We start from the raw sequence: 22,704 nt of genomic DNA on the forward strand, positions 1-22,704 counted from the left end.
TGTGGGGTATATCAATGTGTTACAGTGAGATATATGGTGGATAACAGTGTGTTACAGTGAGGGTTTTGGGGTATATCAGTGTTTCAGTGAGGGGTATGGGGAATATCAGCATTATAATGGGGGCTGTGGGTTATCATCAATGTGTTGTGGTGAGGTGTGTGGTCAGCCTTACAGTGAGGCATATTTGGTCCATCAATGCATTACAGTAAGGAGTGTGGGTGTATCAGGGTGTTACAGTGAGGAGTGTGGGATGTATCAGGGTGTTACAGTGAGGAGTGTGGGGTGTATCAGTGTGTTACAGTGAGGAGTGTGGGGTGTATTAGGGTGTTACAGTGAGGAGTGTGGGTGTATCAGGGTGTTACAGTGAGGAGTGTGGGATGTATCAGGGTGTAACAGTGAGGAGTGTGGGATGTATCAGGGTGTAACAGTGAGGAGTGTGGGATGTATCAGGGTGTAACAGTGAGGGGTGTGGGATATATCAGTGTGTTACAGTGAGGAGTGTGGGGTGTATCAGGGTGTTACAGTGAGGAGTGTGGGATGTATCAGGGTGTAACAGTGAGGAGTGTGGGATGTATCAGGGTGTTACAGTGAGGAGTGTGGGATGTATCAGGGTGTAACAGTGAGGAGTGTGGGATATATCAGGGTGTTACAGTGAGGAGTGTGGGATGTATCAGAGTGTTACAGTGAGGAGTGTTGGGTGTATCAGGGTGTTACAGTGAGGAGTGTGGGGTGTATCAGGGTGTTACAGTGAGGAGTGTGGGGTGTATCAGGGTGTTACAGTGAGGAGTGTGGGGTGTATCAGAGTGTTACAGTGAGGAGTGTGGGGTGTATCAGGGTGTTACAGTGAGGAGTGTGGGGTGTATCAGGGTGTTACAGTGAGGAGTGTGGGGTGTATCAGAGTGTTACAGTGAGGAGTGTGGGGTGTATCAGGGTGTTACAGTGAGGAGTGTGGGATGTATCAGGGTGTAACAGTGAGGAGTGTGGGATATATCAGGGTGTTACAGTGAGGAGTGTGGGATGTATCAGAGTGTTACAGTGAGGAGTGTGGGGTGTATCAGGGTGTTACAGTGAGGAGTGTGGGATGTATCAGAGTGTTACAGTGAGGAGTGTGGGGTGTATCAGGGTGTTACAGTGAGGAGTGTGGGGTGTATCAGGGTGTTACAGTGAGGAGTGTGGGTGTATCAGGGTGTTACAGTGAGGAGTGTGGGATGTATCAGTGTGTTACAGTGAGGAGTGTGGATGTATCAGTGTGTTACAGTGAGTAGTGTGGGGTGTATCAGGGTGTTACAGTGAGGAGTGTGGGATGTATCAGGGTGTTACAGTGAGGAGTGTGGGTGTATCAGGGTGTTACAGTGAGGAGTGTGGGGTGTATCAGGGTGTTACAGTGAGGAGTGTGGGATATATCAGGGTGTTACAGTGCGGAGTGTGGGTGTATCAGTGTGTTACAGTGAGGAGTGTGGGATGTATCAGTGTGTTACAGTGAGGAGTGTGGGATGTATCAGGGTGTTACAGTGAGGAGTGTGGGATGTATCAGTGTGTTACAGGGAGGAGTGTGGGGTGTATCAGGGTGTTACAGTGAGGAGTGTGGGATATATCAGGGTGTTACAGTGAGGAGTGTGGGATGTATCAGGGTGTTACAGTGAGGGGTGTGGGGTGTATCAGGGTGTTACAGTGAGGAGTGTGGGATGTATCAGTGTGTTACAGTGAGGAGTGTGGGATGTATCAGGGTGTTACAGTGAGGAGTGTGGGGTGTATCAGGGTGTTACAGTGAGGAGTGTGGGATGTATCAGTGTGTTACAGTGAGGAGTGTGGGATGTATCAGTGTGTTGCAGTGAGGAGTGTGGGTGTATCGCGGTGTTACAGTAAGGAGTGTGGGATGTATCAGGGTGTTACAGTGAGGAGTGTGGGGTGTATCAGGGTGTTACAGTGAGGAGTGTGGGTGTATCAGGGTGTTACAGTGAGGAGTGTGGGTGTATCAGTGTGTTACAGTGAGGAGTGTGGGTGTATCAGTGTGTTACAGTGAGGAGTGTGGATGTATCAGGGTGTTACAGTGAGGAGTGTGGGATGTATCAGGGTGTTACAGTGAGGAGTGTGGGTGTATCAGTGTGTTACAGGGAGGAGTGTGGGATGTATCAGAGTGTGTTACAGTGAGGAGTGTGGGATGTATCAGGGTGTAACAGTGAGGGGTGTGGGATGTATCAGAGTGTGTTACAGGGAGGAATGTGGGATGTATCAGGGTGTTACAGGGAGGAGTGTGGGGTGTATCAGGGTGTTACAGTGAGGAGTGTGGGATGTATCAGGGTGTTACAGTGAGGGGTGTGGGATATATCAGGGTGTTACAGTGAGGAGTGTGGGATGTATCAGGGTGTTACAGTGAGGAGTGTGGGATGTATCAGGGTGTAACAGTGAGGAGTGTGGAATGTATCAGGGTGTTACAGGGAGGAATGTGGGATATATTAGTGTGTTACACTGAGGAGTGTGGGATGTATCAGTGTGTTACAGTGAGGAGTGTGGGGTTTATCAGGGTGTTACAGTGAGGAGTGTGGGTGTATCAGTGTGTTACAGTGAGGAGTGTGGGATGTATCAGTGTGTTACAGTGAGGAGTGTGGGATGTATCAGGGTGTAACAGTGAGGGGTGTGGGATATATCAGGGTGTCCCAGTGAGGAGTGTGGGATGTATCAGGATGTTACAGTGAGGAATGTGGGATGTATCAGTGTGTTACAGTGAGGAGTGTGGGTGTATCAGGGTGTTACAGGGAGGAGTGTGGGATGTATCAGGGTGTCACAGTGAGGAGTGTGGAATGTATCAGTGTGTTACAGTGAGGAGTGTGGGATATATCAGTGTGTTACAGTGAGGAGTGTGGGATGTATCAGTGTGTTACAGTGAGGAGTGTGGAATGTATCAGTGTGCTGCAGTGAGGAGTGTGGGATATATCAGGGTGTTACAGTGAGGAGTGTGGGATGTATCAGTGTGTTACAGTGAGGAGTGTGGGATGTATCAGTGTGTTACAGTGAGGGGTGTGGGATGTATCAGTGTGTTACAGTGAGGAATGTGGGGTGTATCAGGGTGTTACAGTGAGGAGTGTGGGATGTATCAGTGTGTTACAGTGAGGAGTGTGGGATGTATCAGTGTGTTACAGTGAGGAATGTGGGGTGTATCAGGGTGTTGCAGTGAGGAGTGTGGGTGTATCAGTGTGTTACAGTGAGGAGTGTGGGATGTATCAGTGTGTTACAGTGAGGAGTGTGGGATGTATCAGGGTGTTACAGGGAGGAGTGTGGGATGTATCAGGGTGTTCCAGTGAGTAGTGTGGGATGTATCAGGGTGTTACAGTGAGGAGTGTGGGATGTATCAGGGTGTAACAGTGAGGAGTGTGGGATGTATCAGGGTGTTACAGTGAGGAGTGTGGGGTGTATCAGGGTGTTACAGTGAGGGGTGTGGGATGTATCAGGGTGTTACAGGGAGGAGTGTGGGATGTATCAGGGTGTTACAGTGAGGAGTGTGGGATGTATCAGGGTGTAACAGTGAGGAGTGTGGATGTATCAGTGTGTTACAGTGAGGAGTGTGGGTGTATCAGGGTGTTACAGTGAGGAGTGTGGGATGTATCAGGGTGTTACAGTGAGGAGTGTGGGATGTATCAGGGTGTTACAGTGAGGAGTGTGGGATGTATCAGTGTGTTACAGGGAGGAGTGTGGGGTGTATCAGGGTGTTACAGTGAGGAGTGTGGGGTGTATCAGGGTGTTACAGTGAGGAGTGTGGGATGTATCAGTGTGTTACAGTGAGGAGTGTGGGGTGTATCAGAGTGTTACAGTGAGGAGTATGGGGTGTATCAGTGTGTTACAGTGAGGAGTGTGGGATGTATCAGTGTGTTACAGTGAGGAGTGTGGGATGTATCAGTGTGTTACAGGGAGGAGTGTGGGATGTATCAGGGTGTTACAGGGAGGAGTGTGGGATGTATCAGGGTGTTACAGGGAGGAGTGTGGGATGTATCAGGGTGTTACAGTGAGGAGTGTGGGTGTATCCGGATGTTACAGTGAGGAGTGTGGGGTGTATCAGGGTGTTACAGTGAGGAGTGTGGATGTATCAGGGTGTTACAGTCAGGAAAGTGGGTGTATCAGTGTGTTACAGTGAGGAGTGTGGGATGTATGTGGGTGTTACAGTGAGGAGTGTGGGGTGTATCAGTGTGTTACAGTGAGGAGTGTGGGATGTATCAGGGTGTTACAGTGAGGAGTGTGGGTGTATCAGTGTGTTACAGTGAGGAGTGTGGGGTGTATGTGGGTGTTACAGTGAGGAGTGTGGGGTGTATCAGTGTGTTACAGTGAGGAGTGTGGGGTGTATCAGGGTGTTACAGTGAGGAGTGTGGGATGTATCAGGGTGTTACAGTGAGGAGTGTGGGTGTATCAGTGTGTTACAGTGAGGAGTGTGGGGTGTATGTGGGTGTTACAGTGAGGAGTGTGGGGTGTATCAGTGTGTTACAGTGAGGAGTGTGGGATGTATCAGGGTGTTACAGTGAGGAGTGTGGGTGTATCAGTGTGTTACAGTGAGGAGTGTGGGGTGTATGTGGGTGTTACAGTGAGGAGTGTGGGGTGTATCAGTGTGTTACAGTGAGGAGTGTGGGGTGTATCAGGGTGTTACAGTGAGGAGTGTGGGATATATCAGGGTGTTACAGTGAGGAGTGTGGGATGTATCAGTGTGTTACAGTGAGGAGTGTGGGGTGTATTAGGGTGTTACAGGGAGGAGTGTGGGATATATCAGGGTGTTACAGTGAGGAGTGTGGGATGTATCAGTGTGTTACAGTGAGGAGTGTGGGGTGTATTAGGGTGTTACAGGGAGGAGTGTGGGTGTATCAGGGTGTTACTGTGAGGAGTGTGGATGTATCAGGGTGTTACAGTGAGGAGTGTGGGGTGTATCAGGGTGTTACAGTGAGGAGTGTGGGGTGTATCAGGGTGTTACAGTGAGGAGTGTGGGATGTATCAGTGTGTTACAGTGAGGAGTGTGGGATGTATCAGTGTGTTACAGTGAGGAGTGTGGGATGTATCAGTGTGTTACAGTGAGGAGTGTGGGATGTATCAGTGTGTTACAGTGAGGAGTGTGGGATGTATCAGTGTGTCCCAGTGAGGAGTGTGGGATGTATCAGGGTGTTACAGTGAGGAGTGTGGGATGTATCAGTGTGTCCCAGTGAGGAGTGTGGGGTGTATCAGGGTGTTACAGTGAGGAGTGTGGGGTGTATCAGTGTGTTACAGTGAGGAGTGTGGGGTGTATCAGGGTGTTACAGTGAGGAGTGTGGTGTATATCAGAGTGTTACAGTGAGGAGTGTGGAATGTATCAGAGTGTTACAGGGAGGAGTGTGGGATGTATCAGGGTGTTACAGTGAGGAGTGTGGGGTGTATCAGTGTGTTACAGTGAGGAGTGTGGGTGTATCAGGGTGTTGCAGTGAGGAGTGTGGGATGTATCAGGGTGTTACAGTGAGGAGTGTGGGGTGTATCAGGGTGTTACAGTGAGGAGTGTGGGTGTATCAGGGTGTTACAGTGAGGAGTGTGGGATGTATCAGTGTGTTACAGTGAGGAGTGTGGGATGTATCAGTGTGTTACAGTGAGGAGTGTGGGGTGTATCAGGGTGTTACAGGGAGGAGTGTGGGATGTATCAGGGTGTTACAGTGAGGAGTGTGGGGTGTATCAGGGTGTTACAGTGAGGAGTGTGGAATGTATCAGAGTGTTACAGGGAGGAGTGTGGGATGTATCAGGGTGTTACAGTGAGGAGTGTGGGGTGTATCAGGGTGTTACAGTGAGGAGTGTGGGGTGTATCAGGGTGTTACAGTGAGGAGTGTGGGATGTATCAGTGTGTTACAGTGAGGAGTGTGGGGTGTATCAGGGTGTTACAGTGAGGAGTGTGGGATGTATCAGGGTGTTACAGTGAGGAGTGTGGGATGTATCAGGGTGTTACAGGGAGGAGTGTGGGTGTATCAGGGTGTTACAGTGAGGAGTGTGGGGTGTATCAGGGTGTTACAGTGAGGAGTGTGGGATGTATCAGGGTGTTACAGGGAGGAGTGTGGGTGTATCAGGATGTTACAGTGAGGAGTGTGGGATGTATCAGTGTGTTACAGTGAGGAGTGTGGATGTATCAGGGTGTTACAGTGAGGAGTGTGGGATGTATCAGGGTGTTACAGGGAGGAGTGTGGGTGTATCAGGATGTTACAGTGAGGAGTGTGGGATGTATCAGGATGTTACAGTGAGGAGTGTGGGATGTATTAGGGTGTTACAGTGAGGAGTGTGGGATGTATCAGGGTGTTACAGTGAGGAGTGTGGGATATATCAGGGTGTAACAGTGAGGAGTGTGGGATGTATCAGGGTGTTACAGGGAGGAGTGTGGGTGTATCAGGATGTTACAGTGAGGAGTGTGGGATGTATCAGGGTGTTACAGTGAGGACTGTGGGTGTATCAGGGTGTTACAGTGAGGGGTGTGGGGTGTATTAGGGTGTTACAGGGAGGAGTGTGGGATGTATCAGTGTGTTACAGTGAGGAATGTGGGTGTATCAGTGTGTTACAGTGAGGAGTGTGGGATGTATCAGGGTGTTACAGGGAGGAGTGTGGGTGTATCAGGGTGTTACAGTGAGGAGTATGGGGTGTATCAGGGTGTTACAGTGAGGCGTGTGGGGTGTATTAGGGTGTTACAGTGAGGCGTGTGGGGTGTATTAGGGTGTTACAGGGAGGAGTGTGGGATGTATCAGGGTGTTACAGTGAGGAGTGTGGGATATATCAGTGTGTTACAGTGAGGAGTGTGGGATGTATCAGTGTGTTACAGTGAGGAGTGTGGGTGTATCAGGGTGTTACAGGGAGGAGTGTGGGATGTATCAGTGTGTTACAGTGAGGAGTGTGGGATGTATCAGGGTGTTACAGTGAGGAGTGTGGATGTATCAGGGTGTTACAGTGAGGAGTGTGGGATGTATCAGGGTGTTACAGTGAGGAGTGTGGGGTGTATCAGGGTGTTACAGTGAGGAGTGTGGGTGTATCAGGGTGTTACAGTGAGGAGTGTGGGATGTATCAGTGTGTTACAGTGAGGAGTGTGGGATGTATCAGGGTGTTACAGTGAGGAGTGTGGATGTATCAGTGTGTTACAGTGAGGAGTGTGGGTGTATCAGGGTGTTACAGTGAGGAGTGTGGGTGTATCAGGGTGTTACAGTGAGGAGTGTGGGATGTATCAGGGTGTTACAGTGAGGAGTGTGGGGTGTATCAGGGTGTTACAGTGAGGAGTGTGGGATGTATCAGGGTGTTACAGTGAGGAGTGTGGGTGTATCAGGGTGTTACAGTGAGGAGTGTGGGGTGTATCAGGGTGTTACAGTGAGGAGTGTGGGATGTATCAGTGTGTTACAGTGAGGGGTGTGGGATATATCAGGGTGTTACAGTGAGGAGTGTGGGGTGTATCAGGGTGTTACAGTGAGGAGTGTGGGATGTATCAGTGTGTTACAGTGAGGGGTGTGGGATATATCAGGGTGTTACAGTGAGGAGTGTGGGATATATTAGTGTGTTACAGTGAGGAGTGTGGGGTGTATCAGGGTGTTACAGTGAGGAGTGTGGGGTGTATCAGGGTGTTACAGTGAGGAGTGTGGGTGTATCAGGGTGTTACAGTGAGGAGTGTGGGATGTATCAGTGTGTTACAGTGAGGGGTGTGGGATATATCAGGGTGTTACAGTGAGGAGTGTGGGATGTGTCAGGGTGTTACAGTGAGGGGTGTGGGATATATCAGGGTGTTACAGTGAGGAGTTTGGGATGTATCAGGGTGTAACAGTGAGGAGTGTGGGATATACCGGGGTGTTACAGTGAGGAGTGTGGGATGTATGTGGGTGTTACACTGAGGCGTGTGGGTGTATCAGAGTGTTACAGTGAGGAATGTGGGGTGTATCAGGGTGTTACAGTGAGGAGTGTGGGATGTATGTGGGTGTTACACTGAGGCGTGTGGGTGTATCAGAGTGTTACAGTGAGGAATGTGGGGTGTATCAGTGTTTTACAGTGGTGGCTGTGGAGTATATCAATGTGTTACAGGGAGGGATGTGGTATATATCAGCATGTTACAGTGAGGGGTGTGGTGTAGATCAGTGTTTTACAGTGAAGGTTGTGGAATATATCAATGTGTTTCAGTGAGGGGTGTGGAGTATATCAGTGTGTTGCAGTGAGGGGTGTGGGGTGTATCAGTGTGTTACAGTGAGGAGTGTGGGGTGTATCAGGGTGTTACAGTGAGGAGTGTGGGTGTATCAGGATGTTCCAGTGAGGGGTGTGGGATATATCAGGGTGTTACAGTGAGGAGTGTGGGATGTATCAGGGTGTTACAGTGAGGAGTGTGGGGTTTATCAGGGTGTTACAGTGAGGAGTGTGGGTGTATCAGTGTGTTACAGTGAGGGGTGTGGGTGTATCAGGGTGTTACAGTGAGGAGTGTGGGATGTATCAGGGTGTTACAGTGAGGAGTGTGGGGTTTATCAGGGTGTTACAGTGAGGAGTGTGGGTTTATCAGTGTGTTACAGTGAGGAGTGTGGGATGTATCAGTGTGTTACAGTGAGGAGTGTGGGGTTTATCAGGATGTTACAGTGAGGAGTGTGGGTGTATCAGGGTGTTACAGTGAGGAGTGTGGGATGTATCAGGGTGTAACAGTGAGGGGTGTGGGATATATCAGGGTGTTACAGTGAGGGACGTGATGGATATCAGTTTGTTACTGTGAAGATTGTGGGGTATATCAATGTGTTACAGTGAGATATATGGTGGATAACAGTGTGTTACAGTGAGGGTTGTGGGGTATATCAGTGTTACAGTGAGGGGTATGGGGAATATCAGCATTATAATGGGGGCTGTGGGTATAATCAATGTGTTGTGGTGAGGTGTGTGGTCAGCCTTACAGTGAGGCATATGTGGTCCATCAATGCATTACAGTAAGGAGTGTGGGTGTATCAGGGTGTTACAGTGAGGAGTGTGGGATGTATCAGAGTGTTACAGGGAGGAGTGTGGGATGTATCAGGGTGTTACAGTGAGGAGTGTGGGGTGTATCAGGGTGTTACAGTGAGGAGTGTGGGTGTATCAGTGTGTTACAGTGAGGAGTGTGGGATGTATCAGTGTGTTACAGTGAGGAGTGTGGGATGTATCAGTGTGTTACAGTGAGGAGTGTGGGGTGTATCAGGGTGTTACAGGGAGGAGTGTGGGATGTATCAGGGTGTTACAGTGAGGAGTGTGGGGTGTATCAGGGTGTTACAGTGAGGAGTGTGGAATGTATCAGAGTGTTACAGGGAGGAGTGTGGGATGTATCAGGGTGTTACAGTGAGGAGTGTGGGGTGTATCAGGGTGTTACAGTGAGGAGTGTGGGGTGTATCAGGGTGTTACAGTGAGGAGTGTGGGATGTATCAGTGTGTTACAGTGAGGAGTGTGGGGTGTATCAGGGTGTTACAGTGAGGAGTGTGGGATGTATCAGGGTGTTACAGTGAGGAGTGTGGGATGTATCAGGGTGTTACAGGGAGGAGTGTGGGTGTATCAGGGTGTTACAGTGAGGAGTGTGGGGTGTATCAGGGTGTTACAGTGAGGAGTGTGGGATGTATCAGGGTGTTACAGGGAGGAGTGTGGGTGTATCAGGATGTTACAGTGAGGAGTGTGGGATGTATCAGTGTGTTACAGTGAGGAGTGTGGATGTATCAGGGTGTTACAGTGAGGAGTGTGGGATGTATCAGGGTGTTACAGGGAGGAGTGTGGGTGTATCAGGATGTTACAGTGAGGAGTGTGGGATGTATCAGGATGTTACAGTGAGGAGTGTGGGATGTATTAGGGTGTTACAGTGAGGAGTGTGGGATGTATCAGGGTGTTATAGTGAGGAGTGTGGGATATATCAGGGTGTAACAGTGAGGAGTGTGGGATGTATCAGGGTGTTACAGGGAGGAGTGTGGGTGTATCAGGATGTTACAGTGAGGAGTGTGGGATGTATCAGGGTGTTACAGTGAGGACTGTGGGTGTATCAGGGTGTTACAGTGAGGGGTGTGGGGTGTATTAGGGTGTTACAGGGAGGAGTGTGGGTGTATCAGTGTGTTACAGTGAGGAATGTGGGTGTATCAGTGTGTTACAGTGAGGAGTGTGGGATGTATCAGGGTGTTACAGGGAGGAGTGTGGGTGTATCAGGGTGTTACAGTGAGGAGTATGGGGTGTATCAGGGTGTTACAGTGAGGCGTGTGGGGTGTATTAGGGTGTTACAGTGAGGCGTGTGGGGTGTATTAGGGTGTTACAGGGAGGAGTGTGGGATGTATCAGGGTGTTACAGTGAGGAGTGTGGGATATATCAGTGTGTTACAGTGAGGAGTGTGGGATGTATCAGTGTGTTACAGTGAGGAGTGTGGGTGTATCAGGGTGTTACAGGGAGGAGTGTGGGATGTATCAGTGTGTTACAGTGAGGAGTGTGGGATGTATCAGGGTGTTACAGTGAGGAGTGTGGATGTATCAGGGTGTTACAGTGAGGAGTGTGGGATGTATCAGGGTGTTACAGTGAGGAGTGTGGGGTGTATCAGGGTGTTACAGTGAGGAGTGTGGGTGTATCAGGGTGTTACAGTGAGGAGTGTGGGATGTATCAGTGTGTTACAGTGAGGAGTGTGGGATGTATCAGGGTGTTACAGTGAGGAGTGTGGATGTATCAGTGTGTTACAGTGAGGAGTGTGGGTGTATCAGGGTGTTACAGTGAGGAGTGTGGGATGTATCAGGGTGTAACAGTGAGGAGTGTGGATGTATCAGTGTGTTACAGTGAGGAGTGTGGGTGTATCAGGGTGTTACAGTGAGGAGTGTGGGATGTATCAGGGTGTTACAGTGAGGAGTGTGGGGTGTATCAGGGTGTTACAGTGAGGAGTGTGGGATGTATCAGGGTGTTACAGTGAGGAGTGTGGGTGTATCAGGGTGTTACAGTGAGGAGTGTGGGGTGTATCAGGGTGTTACAGTGAGGAGTGTGGGATGTATCAGTGTGTTACAGTGAGGGGTGTGGGATATATCAGGGTGTTACAGTGAGGAGTGTGGGGTGTATCAGGGTGTTACAGTGAGGAGTGTGGGATGTATCAGTGTGTTACAGTGAGGGGTGTGGGATATATCAGGGTGTTACAGTGAGGAGTGTGGGATATATTAGTGTGTTACAGTGAGGAGTGTGGGGTGTATCAGGGTGTTACAGTGAGGAGTGTGGGGTGTATCAGGGTGTTACAGTGAGGAGTGTGGGTGTATCAGGGTGTTACAGTGAGGAGTGTGGGATGTATCAGTGTGTTACAGTGAGGGGTGTGGGATATATCAGGGTGTTACAGTGAGGAGTGTGGGATGTGTCAGGGTGTTACAGTGAGGGGTGTGGGATATATCAGGGTGTTACAGTGAGGAGTTTGGGATGTATCAGGGTGTAACAGTGAGGAGTGTGGGATATACCGGGGTGTTACAGTGAGGAGTGTGGGATGTATGTGGGTGTTACACTGAGGCGTGTGGGTGTATCAGAGTGTTACAGTGAGGAATGTGGGGTGTATCAGGGTGTTACAGTGAGGAGTGTGGGATGTATGTGGGTGTTACACTGAGGCGTGTGGGTGTATCAGAGTGTTACAGTGAGGAATGTGGGGTGTATCAGTGTTTTACAGTGGTGGCTGTGGAGTATATCAATGTGTTACAGGGAGGGATGTGGTATATATCAGCATGTTACAGTGAGGGGTGTGGTGTAGATCAGTGTTTTACAGTGAAGGTTGTGGAATATATCAATGTGTTTCAGTGAGGGGTGTGGAGTATATCAGTGTGTTGCAGTGAGGGGTGTGGGGTGTATCAGTGTGTTACAGTGAGGAGTGTGGGGTGTATCAGGGTGTTACAGTGAGGAGTGTGGGTGTATCAGGATGTTCCAGTGAGGGGTGTGGGATATATCAGGGTGTTACAGTGAGGAGTGTGGGATGTATCAGGGTGTTACAGTGAGGAGTGTGGGGTTTATCAGGGTGTTACAGTGAGGAGTGTGGGTTTATCAGTGTGTTACAGTGAGGAGTGTGGGATGTATCAGTGTGTTACAGTGAGGAGTGTGGGGTTTATCAGGATGTTACAGTGAGGAGTGTGGGTGTATCAGGGTGTTACAGTGAGGAGTGTGGGATGTATCAGGGTGTAACAGTGAGGGGTGTGGGATATATCAGGGTGTTACAGTGAGGGACGTGATGGATATCAGTTTGTTACTGTGAAGATTGTGGGGTATATCAATGTGTTACAGTGAGATATATGGTGGATAACAGTGTGTTACAGTGAGGGTTGTGGGGTATATCAGTGTTACAGTGAGGGGTATGGGGAATATCAGCATTATAATGGGGGCTGTGGGTATAATCAATGTGTTGTGGTGAGGTGTGTGGTCAGCCTTACAGTGAGGCATATGTGGTCCATCAATGCATTACAGTAAGGAGTGTGGGTGTATCAGGGTGTTACAGTGAGGAGTGTGGGATGTATCAGGGTGTAACAGTGAGGGTTGTGGGGCTTTCAATGTGTTACAGTGAGGGTTGTGTGGGATATCAGTGTGTTACAGTGAGAGTTGTGGGGATATCAGTGTGTTACTTTGAGAGTTGTGGGGATATCAATGTGTTACTGAGAGAGTTGTGGGGATATCTATGTGTTACTGTTAGGGGTGTGGGAAATATCAGTTATACAGTGAGGGGTGTGGGTGTATCAGGGTGTTACAGTGAGGGGTGTGGGTGTATCAGGGTGTTGCAGTGAGGAGTGTGGGATGTATCAGGGTGTAACAGTGAGGGGTGTGGGATATATCAGGGTGTTACAGTGAGGAGTGTGGGATGTATCAGTGTGTTACAGTGAGGAGTGTGGGATGTATCAGTGTGTTACAGTGAGGAGTGTGGGATGTATCAGGGTGTTACAGGGAGGAGTGTGGGATGTATCAGGGTGTTACAGTGAGTAGTGTGGGATGTATCAGGGTGTTACAGTGAGGAGTGTGGGATGTATCAGGGTGTAACAGTGAGGAGTGTGGGATGTATCAGGGTGTTACAGTGAGGAGTGTGGGGTGTATCAGGGTGTTACAGTGAGGGGTGTGGGATGTATCAGGGTGTTACAGGGAGGAGTGTGGGATGTATCAGGGTGTTACAGTGAGGAGTGTGGGATGTATCAGGGTGTAACAGTGAGGAGTGTGGATGTATCAGTGTGTTACAGTGAGGAGTGTGGGTGTATCAGGGTGTTACAGTGAGGAGTGTGGGATGTATCAGGGTGTTACAGTGAGGAGTGTGGGATGTATCAGTGTGTTACAGGGAGGAGTGTGGGGTGTATCAGGGTGTTACAGTGAGGAGTGTGGGGTGTATCAGGGTGTTACAGTGAGGAGTGTGGGATGTATCAGTGTGTTACAGTGAGGAGTGTGGGGTGTATCAGAGTGTTACAGTGAGGAGTATGGGGTGTATCAGTGTGTTACAGTGAGGAGTGTGGGATGTATGTGGGTGTTACAGTGAGGAGTGTGGGGTGTATCAGGGTGTTACAGTGAGGGGTGTGGGGTGTATCAGGGTGTTACAGTGAGGAGTGTGGGGTGTATCAGGGTGTTACAGTGAGGAGTGTGGATGTATCAGGGTGTTACAGTCAGGAAAGTGGGTGTATCAGTGTGTTACAGTGAGGAGTGTGGGATGTATGTGGGTGTTACAGTGAGGAGTGTGGGGTGTATCAGTGTGTTACAGTGAGGAGTGTGGGATGTATCAGGGTGTTACAGTGAGGAGTGTGGGTGTATCAGTGTGTTACAGTGAGGAGTGTGGGGTGTATGTGGGTGTTACAGTGAGGAGTGTGGGGTGTATCAGTGTGTTACAGTGAGGAGTGTGGGGTGTATCAGGGTGTTACAGTGAGGAGTGTGGGATGTATCAGGGTGTTACAGTGAGGAGTGTGGGTGTATCAGTGTGTTACAGTGAGGAGTGTGGGGTGTATGTGGGTGTTACAGTGAGGAGTGTGGGGTGTATCAGTGTGTTACAGTGAGGAGTGTGGGATGTATCAGGGTGTTACAGTGAGGAGTGTGGGTGTATCAGTGTGTTACAGTGAGGAGTGTGGGGTGTATGTGGGTGTTACAGTGAGGAGTGTGGGGTGTATCAGTGTGTTACAGTGAGGAGTGTGGGGTGTATCAGGGTGTTACAGTGAGGAGTGTGGGATGTATCAGGGTGTTACAGTGAGGAGTGTGGGATGTATCAGTGTGTTACAGTGAGGAGTGTGGGGTGTATTAGGGTGTTACAGGGAGGAGTGTGGGATATATCAGGGTGTTACAGAGAGGAGTGTGGGATGTATCAGTGTGTTACAGTGAGGAGTGTGGGGTGTATTAGGGTGTTACAGGGAGGAGTGTGGGTGTATCAGGGTGTTACTGTGAGGAGTGTGGATGTATCAGGGTGTTACAGTGAGGAGTGTGGGGTGTATCAGGGTGTTACAGTGAGGAGTGTGGGTGTATCAGTGTGTTACAGTGAGGAGTGTGGGGTGTATCAGGGTGTTGCAGTGAGGAGTGTGGGGTGTATCAGTGTGTTACAGTGAGGAGTGTGGGGTGTATCAGGGTGTTACAGTGAGGAGTGTGGGATGTATCAGGGTGTTACAGTGAGGGGTGTGGGATATATCAGGGTGTTACAGTGAGGAGTGTGGGATGTATCAGTGTGTTACAGTGAGGAGTGTGGGATGTATCAGTGTGTTACAGTGAGGAGTGTGGGATGTATCAGTGTGTTACAGTGAGGAGTGTGGGATGTATCAGTGTGTCCCAGTGAGGAGTGTGGGATGTATCAGGGTGTTACAGTGAGGAGTGTGGGATGTATCAGTGTGTCCCAGTGAGGAGTGTGGGGTGTATCAGGGTGTTACAGTGAGGAGTGTGGGGTGTATCAGTGTGTTACAGTGAGGAGTGTGGGGTGTATCAGGGTGTTACAGTGAGGAGTGTGGTGTATATCAGAGTGTTACAGTGAGGAGTGTGGAATGTTTCAGAGTGTTACAGGGAGGAGTGTGGGATGTATCAGGGTGTTACAGTGAGGAGTGTGGGGTGTATCAGGGTGTTACAGTGAGGAGTGTGGGTGTATCAGGGTGTTGCAGTGAGGAGTGTGGGATGTATCAGGGTGTTACAGTGAGGGGTGTGGGATGTATCAGGGTGTTACAGTGAGGAGTGTGGTGTGTATTAGGGTGTTACAGTGAGGAGTGTGGGTGTATCAGGGTGTTACAGTGAGGAATGTGGGATGTATCAGGGTGTTACAGTGAGGAGTGTGGGGTGTATCAGGGTGTTACAGTGAGGAGTGTGGGATGTATCAGGGTGTTACAGTGAGGAGTGTGGGATGTATCAGGGTGTTACAGGGAGGAGTGTGGGTGTATCAGGGTGTTACAGTGAGGAGTGTGGGGTGTATCAGGGTGTTACAGTGAGGAGTGTGGGATGTATCAGGGTGTTACAGGGAGGAGTGTGGGTGTATCAGGATGTTACAGTGAGGAGTGTGGGATGTATCAGTGTGTTACAGTGAGGAGTGTGGATGTATCAGGGTGTTACAGTGAGGAGTGTGGGATGTATCAGGGTGTTACAGGGAGGAGTGTGGGTGTATCAGGATGTTACAGTGAGGAGTGTGGGATGTATCAGGATGTTACAGTGAGGAGTGTGGGATGTATTAGGGTGTTACAGTGAGGAGTGTGGGATGTATCAGGGTGTTACAGTGAGGAGTGTGGGATATATCAGGGTGTAACAGTGAGGAGTGTGGGATGTATCAGGGTGTTACAGGGAGGAGTGTGGGTGTATCAGGATGTTACAGTGAGGAGTGTGGGATGTATCAGGGTGTTACAGTGAGGAGTGTGGGTGTATCAGGGTGTTACAGTGAGGGGTGTGGGGTGTATTAGGGTGTTACAGGGAGGAGTGTGGGATGTATCAGTGTGTTACAGTGAGGAGTGTGGGTGTATCAGTGTGTTACAGTGAGGAGTGTGGGATGTATCAGGGTGTTACAGGGAGGAGTGTGGGTGTATCAGGGTGTTACAGTGAGGAGTATGGGGTGTATCAGGGTGTTACAGTGAGGCGTGTGGGGTGTATTAGGGTGTTACAGTGAGGCGTGTGGGGTGTATTAGGGTGTTACAGGGAGGAGTGTGGGATGTATCAGGGTGTTACAGTGAGGAGTGTGGAATATATCAGTGTGTTACAGTGAGGAGTGTGGGATGTATCAGTGTGTTACAGTGAGGAGTGTGGGATGTATCAGGGTGTTACAGTGAGGAGTGTGGGATGTATCAGGGTGTTACAGTGAGGAGTGTGGGGTGTATTAGGGTGTTACAGTGAGGAGTGTGGGATGTATCAGGGTGTTACAGGGAGGAGTGTGGGATGTATCAGTGTGTTACAGTGAGGAGTGTGGGATGTATCAGGGTGTTACAGTGAGGAGTGTGGATGTATCAGGGTGTTACAGTGAGGAGTGTGGGTGTATCAGGGTGTTACAGTGAGGAGTGTGGGGTGTATCAGGGTGTTACAGGGAGGAGTGTGGGATGTATCAGTGTGTTACAGTGAGGAGTGTGGGATGTATCAGGGTGTTACAGTGAGGAGTGTGGATGTATCAGGGTGTTACAGTGAGGAGTGTGGGGTGTATCAGGGTGTTACAGTGAGGAGTGTGGGTGTATCAGGGTGTTACAGTGAGGAGTGTGGGATGTATCAGTGTGTTACAGTGAGGAGTGTGGGATGTATCAGGGTGTTACAGTGAGGAGTGTGGGATGTATCAGGGTGTTTCAGTGAGGAGTGTGGGATGTATCAGGGTGTTACAGTGAGGAGTGTGGGATGTATCAGGGTGTTACAGTGAGGAGTGTGGGATATATCAGGGTGTTACAGTGAGGAGTGTGGGATGTATCAGGGTGTTACAGTGAGGAGTGTGGAATGTATCAGGGTGTTACAGTGAGGAGTGTGGGATATATCAGGGTGTTACAGTGAGGAGTGTGGGATGTATCAGGGTGTTACAGTGAGGAGTGTGGGATATATCAGGGTGTTACAGTGAGGAGTGTGGGTGTATCAGGGTGTTACAGTGAGGAGTGTGGGATGTATCAGGGTGTAACAGTGAGGAGTGTGGGTGTATCAGGGTGTTACAGTGAGGAGTGTGGGATGTATCAGGGTGTTACAGTGAGGAGTGTGGGATATATCAGGGTGTTACAGTGAGGAGTGTGGGTGTATCAGGGTGTTACAGTGAGGAGTGTGGGATGTATCAGTGTGTTACAGTGAGGAGTGTGGGATATATCAGGGTGTTACAGTGAGGAGTGTGGGTGTATCAGGGTGTTACAGTGAGGAGTGTGGGATGTATCAGGGTGTTACAGTGAGGAGTGTGGGATGTATCAGGGTGTTACAATGAGGAGTGTGGGATATATCAGGGTGTTACAGTGAGGAGTGTGGGATGTATCAGGGTGTTACAGTGAGGAGTGTGGAATGTATCAGGGTGTTACAGTGAGGAGTGTGGGATATATCAGGGTGTTACAGTGAGGAGTGTGGGATGTATCAGGGTGTTACAGTGAGGAGTGTGGGATATATCAGGGTGTTACAGTGAGGAGTGTGGGTGTATCAGGGTGTTACAGTGAGGGGTGTGGGATGTATCAGGGTGTTACAGTGAGGAGTGTGGGATATATCAGGGTGTTACAGTGAGGGGTGTGGGATGTATCAGGGTGTTACAGTGAGGAGTGTGGGTGTATCAGAGTGTTACAGTGAGGAGTGTGGTATATATCAGGTTGTTACAGTGAGGAGTGTGGGATGTATCAGGGTGTTACAGGGAGGAGTGTGGTATATATCAGGTTGTTACAGTGAGGAGTGTGGGATGTATCAGGGTGTTACGGTGAGGAGTGTTTCAGTGAGGGGTGTGGGACATAATAGTGTTGCATTGAGGAGTATGTGATATATTGGAGGGTTACACTGAGGGGTGTGCTGTATATTACAGCATTATAATGAGAGGTGTGGAGTATATCTGTTACTGTGAGAGGTGTGGTGTCAATTAGGGTGTTACACTGAGGGGTTTGGTTTATATCAGAGCATTACAGTGGGGGCTGTGGGGTATATCAGTGTATTGCAGTGGGAGGGATGGGATTTATCAGTCTGTTGCATTGGGGGCTGTGGGGTATATCAGTGTATTGCAGTGGGAGGGAAGGGATTTATCGGTCTGTTTCATTGGGGGCTGTGGGGTATATCAGTGTTATAGTGGGGGCTGTGGGGTATATCAGTGTATTGCAGTGGGAGGGATGGGATTTATCAGTCTGTTTCATTGGGGGCTGTGGGGTATATCAGTGTATTGCAGTGGGAGGGATGGGATTTATCGGTCTGTTTCATTGGGGGCTGTGGGGTATATCAGTGTTATAGTGGGGGCTGTGGGGTATATCAGTGTATTGCAGTGGGAGGGATGGGATTTATCGGTCTGTTTCATTGGGGGCTGTGGGGTATATCAGTGTATTGCAGTGGGAGGGATGGGATTTATCGGTCTGTTTCATTGGGGGCTGTGGGGTATATCAGTGTTATAGTGGGGGCTGTGGGGTATATCAGTGTATTGCAGTGGGAGGGATGGGATTTATCAGTCTGTTTCAGTGAGGGATGTGAGGTATATGAGGATGTTACAGTGAGGGTTGCAGGATAATGTACTTTGCACTGGCTGTACTGAGTTGTAAAGCTGGAGAGTAGCAAGAGGATTGCACATGGTAGATGTAGGCTGTGGAGGGAGGGAGGGCACTTTTGACTCTCTGGGGAACTGGTTGAAGTGTGTGAAATTTACATTCACTTGTTTTTCAGAACCTCAATGATGTGTGCCTCCATACAGGCCTCTGACACTGGGACCCTGGTCATCCTCATAGCTGCTGAGTAAAACTGAAACTGTACATGGAGCCTGGTCTCTGATTCTGTATCACTGCTGATTCCAAATAAATGTTCGATTGACAACACAGAGAAGTCAAAATACAGTACTTATAAACAACTCCCTGTATGGAGAGGGTACCAAGGATAATGTTACGAGCAAACCACACTTCAAAAGTCTTAGCTTCCTCCCAAGATCCACAAGCCTGACCACCCCGGCCAATCCATCATCTCGACCTGCTCCTGCCCTACCGAACTCATCTCCATATACCTTGATACAGTCCTAAACCCCCCTCATCCAGGAACTCCCCACATACAATTGGGACATCGTTCACGCCCTCCACTTCCTCTAAGACTTTTGTTTCCTTTGCCAATTCCTCATCTTCACCATGAGACATCCAATCCCTCTGCACCTCCTTCCACCATGACCAGGACCTCCAAGCCCTCTGCTTCTTCCTCTCCCGACGTCCCCAACAGTACCCTTCCACCGACACTCTCATTTGTTTGGCTGAACTGGTCCTCACCCTTAACAATTTCTCCTTCGGATCCCCCCCCCCCACTTCCTCCAGTCCAAAGGGGTAGCCATGGGCACACGTATGGGCCCCAGCTATGCCTGTTTCTTTGTTAGCTACGTAGAACAGTCCATCTTCCATAGTTACACCAGCACCATTCCCCACCTCTTCCTCCACTACATTGATGACTGCATCAGCGCCACCTCGTTGAGGAGGTTGACCTTCATCAACTTCACCAAACACATTCCATCACGACCTCAAGTTCACCTGGACCATCTCAGACACCCCCTCCCCTTCCTGGACCTCTCCATCTCCATCAATGGTGACCAACTCAACACTGATATCTTCTACAAACTCACCGACTCCCACAGCTACCTGGACTACACCTCCTCCCACCCTGCCTCCTGTAAAAATGCTATCCCATTTTCCCAATTCCTCTGCTTCCGCCGTATCTGCTCCCAGGAGGAGGAATTCCACCACAGAACACACCAGATGGCCTCCTTCTTTAGAGACCACAATTTCCCCCCCACGTGGTTGATGATGCCCTCCAGTGCATCTCATCCACATCCCGTCCCTCCAGCCTTGAACCCCACCCCTCCAACTGCAACAAGGACAGAACCCCCCCAGCCCTCCTTACCAACCTTTGGATACAACGCATCATCCTCCAACGTTTCCGCCACCTCCAAACGGACCCCACCACCAGGGATATATTTCCCTCCTCACCCCTATCCACTTTCCATAAAGACCGTTCCCCCTGTGACTACCTGGTCAGGTCCACATCCACCAACCCACCCTCCTGTCTTGGCACCCTACCTTGCCACCGCAGGAACTGTAAAACCTGCGCCCACACCTCCTCCCTCACCTCCATCCAAGGCCCTAAAGGAGCCTTCCACATCCATCAAAGTTTTACCTGCACATCCACTAATATTAGTTATTGTATCCGTTGGTCCTGATACGGTCTCCGCTACATTGGGGATACTGGACGTCTCCTAGCAGAGCGCTTTAAGGAACATCTCCAGGACACCCGTACCAACCAACCACACCGCCCCGTGGCCCAACATTTCAAAACCCCCTCCCACTTTGCCGAGGACATACAGATCCTGGGCCTCCTCCATGACCACTCCCTCACCACCCGATGCCTGGAGGAAGAACGCCTCATCTTCCGCCTCAGAACCCTCCAACCCCACAGTATCAATGTGGAGTTACCAGTTTCCCTATTTCCCCTCCCCCCACCTTGTCCAAGATCCAACCTTCCAACTCAGCACCATCCTCTTGAACTGTCCTACTTGTCTATCTTCCTTCCCACCAATCCGCTCCACCCTCCTCTCCAACCTATCACCATTACCCCCATCTTCATTGACCTACCACTTTCCCAGCTACCTTTCCCCCAGCCCCCGCCCATTTATCTCTCCACCCCTTGGCTCACAAGTCTCATCCCTAATGAAGAGCTTATGCTCGAAACGACAATTCTCCTGCCCCTCGCTTGCTGCCTGACCGGATGTGCTTTTCCAGCACCACACTCTCAACATTTCAAATAAGCCCCATCCCTGTCCCCAACCCGCCCCAGTTCCCATACACAGACAGTCGGGGAGGTAGAGGATCGAATATACAATCAACTTTTCGAGCAGTGTGAGAATAATACGGCAGTGATAGTATGGGATTTTAAATAGTCAGATATTTACTGGGATTGTTTTATTTTGCAAGGAGTCGTCTAAATTCCTAATTTGTATCCACGAGAACTTTGTTTTAGCCGGTATGTACAAAGCCCAACAAGGTGGGGGGGGGGGGGAATTAAAAACCCAATATTCAAACCTCAGCCCAGGCAAGTGGAATGTGTATCAATAATGGAATGAGCTGTCAGAGGAAATGGTGGAGGCTGGTACGATTACAACATTTAAAAGGCGTCTGGATGGGTACATGGATAGGAAAGGTTTACAGGGATATGGGCCAAATGAGACTAGGTTGATTTATTGGGCAGGGACAATTTAGACCGAAGAGTGTGTTTCCATGCTGTATATCTCGATGACTAATAGTAGAGCAATTTGGAGATAGCGATCATAATCCTGTCAGATTTCGGATGATTATGAAAAGGGATAAGATTGGGTGAGGGAAATGCTAATTTTACTAAATTGAAATTTAGCCCAAATGGACTGGGAGTGCCCCTACTTGCAGATAAAATTGTGTCAGAACCATGGGAGGCATTCAAAAAGAAATAACAAATGTGTGTCAAACATACGCCCATAAAGACAAAAGGTGGGACTCAGACCAGGCGTCACAGGACATAAAGATTCGGATTAAGAAGAGATGGTGTTAGATAGCAAGGGCTCAATATGACAGATTCCCCTGGAGGAGTATAAAAAGTGCAGGGGAAACCTTATGAAGAAAATAAGGAAAACAAAGAGAGTGTATGAGAAAACATTGGTGGGTACAACAAAGGAAAACCCAAAGTGCTTTTTCAAATTTCTGAAGAGGAGAATAACTAGGGTAAGAATCCTATTCGGGACAAAAGGTAATCTGTGTGTAGGCAAAGACATGGACACAGTCCTCAATGAATACGCTGTGTTGGTCTTCACAATGGACAAGGATGACACAGGTATTCTGTCCATTTCAATTAGATTGACCCCATCCCTCTTAACTCCATCGAGTACAGACCCACAGTCCTCAACTGCTCCTCACATGACAAGCCCTTCATCCTGGGGTCATTCTTGTAAACCTCCTCTGGACTCCAATGCCAGCACATCCTTCCTTAGGTATGGGGCCCAAAACAGCTTACAATATTTCAAATGCAGTCTGACCAGAGCCTTACACAGCCTCAGCCATTACGGCCCTGTTCTTGTATTCTAGCCCTCTTGGAATGAATGATAATGTTGCATTTGCCTTCTTAACTATCAATTGAACTTGCACGTTTACCTTAAGAGAATCCTGAACCCGGACTCCAAAGTTCCTTTGAGCTTTAGATTTCCGAAGCCTTTCCCATTTAGAAAATAGTGTTTACCTGTATTCTTTCTACCAAAGTGCATAACCACACAATTTCCCATATTGTATTCCATCTGCCACTTCTTTGCCCATTTTCCTAGCTTGTGTAAGTCCTTCTGCGACCTCCCTGCTTCCCCAACATCATCTCCTCCATCTACCTTTGAGTCACCTGCAAACTTAACAACAGTGCCCTTAGTCCCTTTATCCAGATCATCAATGTATAATTTGAATAGTTATGGGCCAAACACTAGCCCCTGCAGACCTCCAGTCATCACTGGCTACCATCCCCTACATGCACCATAGCTTCTCAATGCCCCTGCATCCTTCTCAGTTTTCCTTTAGTCTCCTGTGAAGCCTTCTCCAAGCTTATCATATCCATGAGCCTATTTCCAATTCCACGACCTGATTCCCAGCAAACCATTGAATAGCCAACTTCCCATCCCAATGC

General features: G+C 49.2%; 1 protein-coding gene across 3 annotated transcripts in view; it reads left to right on the top strand.

Annotated features, from left to right (window-relative positions):
- LOC140489166 (protein FAM227A-like) overlaps positions 1–19,504 on the top strand; it is a 136,146-nt gene extending 116,642 nt beyond the window's left edge. For 2 of the 3 annotated variants that reach the window (XM_072588405.1, XM_072588406.1), the window contains exon 17: positions 18,709–19,504. The gene's annotated coding sequence lies outside the window, so the exon portion shown is untranslated. The remainder of the gene's footprint in view (positions 1–18,708) is intronic. The other variant, XM_072588404.1, reaches the window with a different exon arrangement.
- Positions 19,505–22,704: the final 3,200 nt, after the last annotated feature.

This window comes from Chiloscyllium punctatum, chromosome 18 (genome assembly GCF_047496795.1).
Source record: "Chiloscyllium punctatum isolate Juve2018m chromosome 18, sChiPun1.3, whole genome shotgun sequence".
NCBI lineage: Eukaryota > Metazoa > Chordata > Chondrichthyes > Orectolobiformes > Hemiscylliidae > Chiloscyllium > Chiloscyllium punctatum.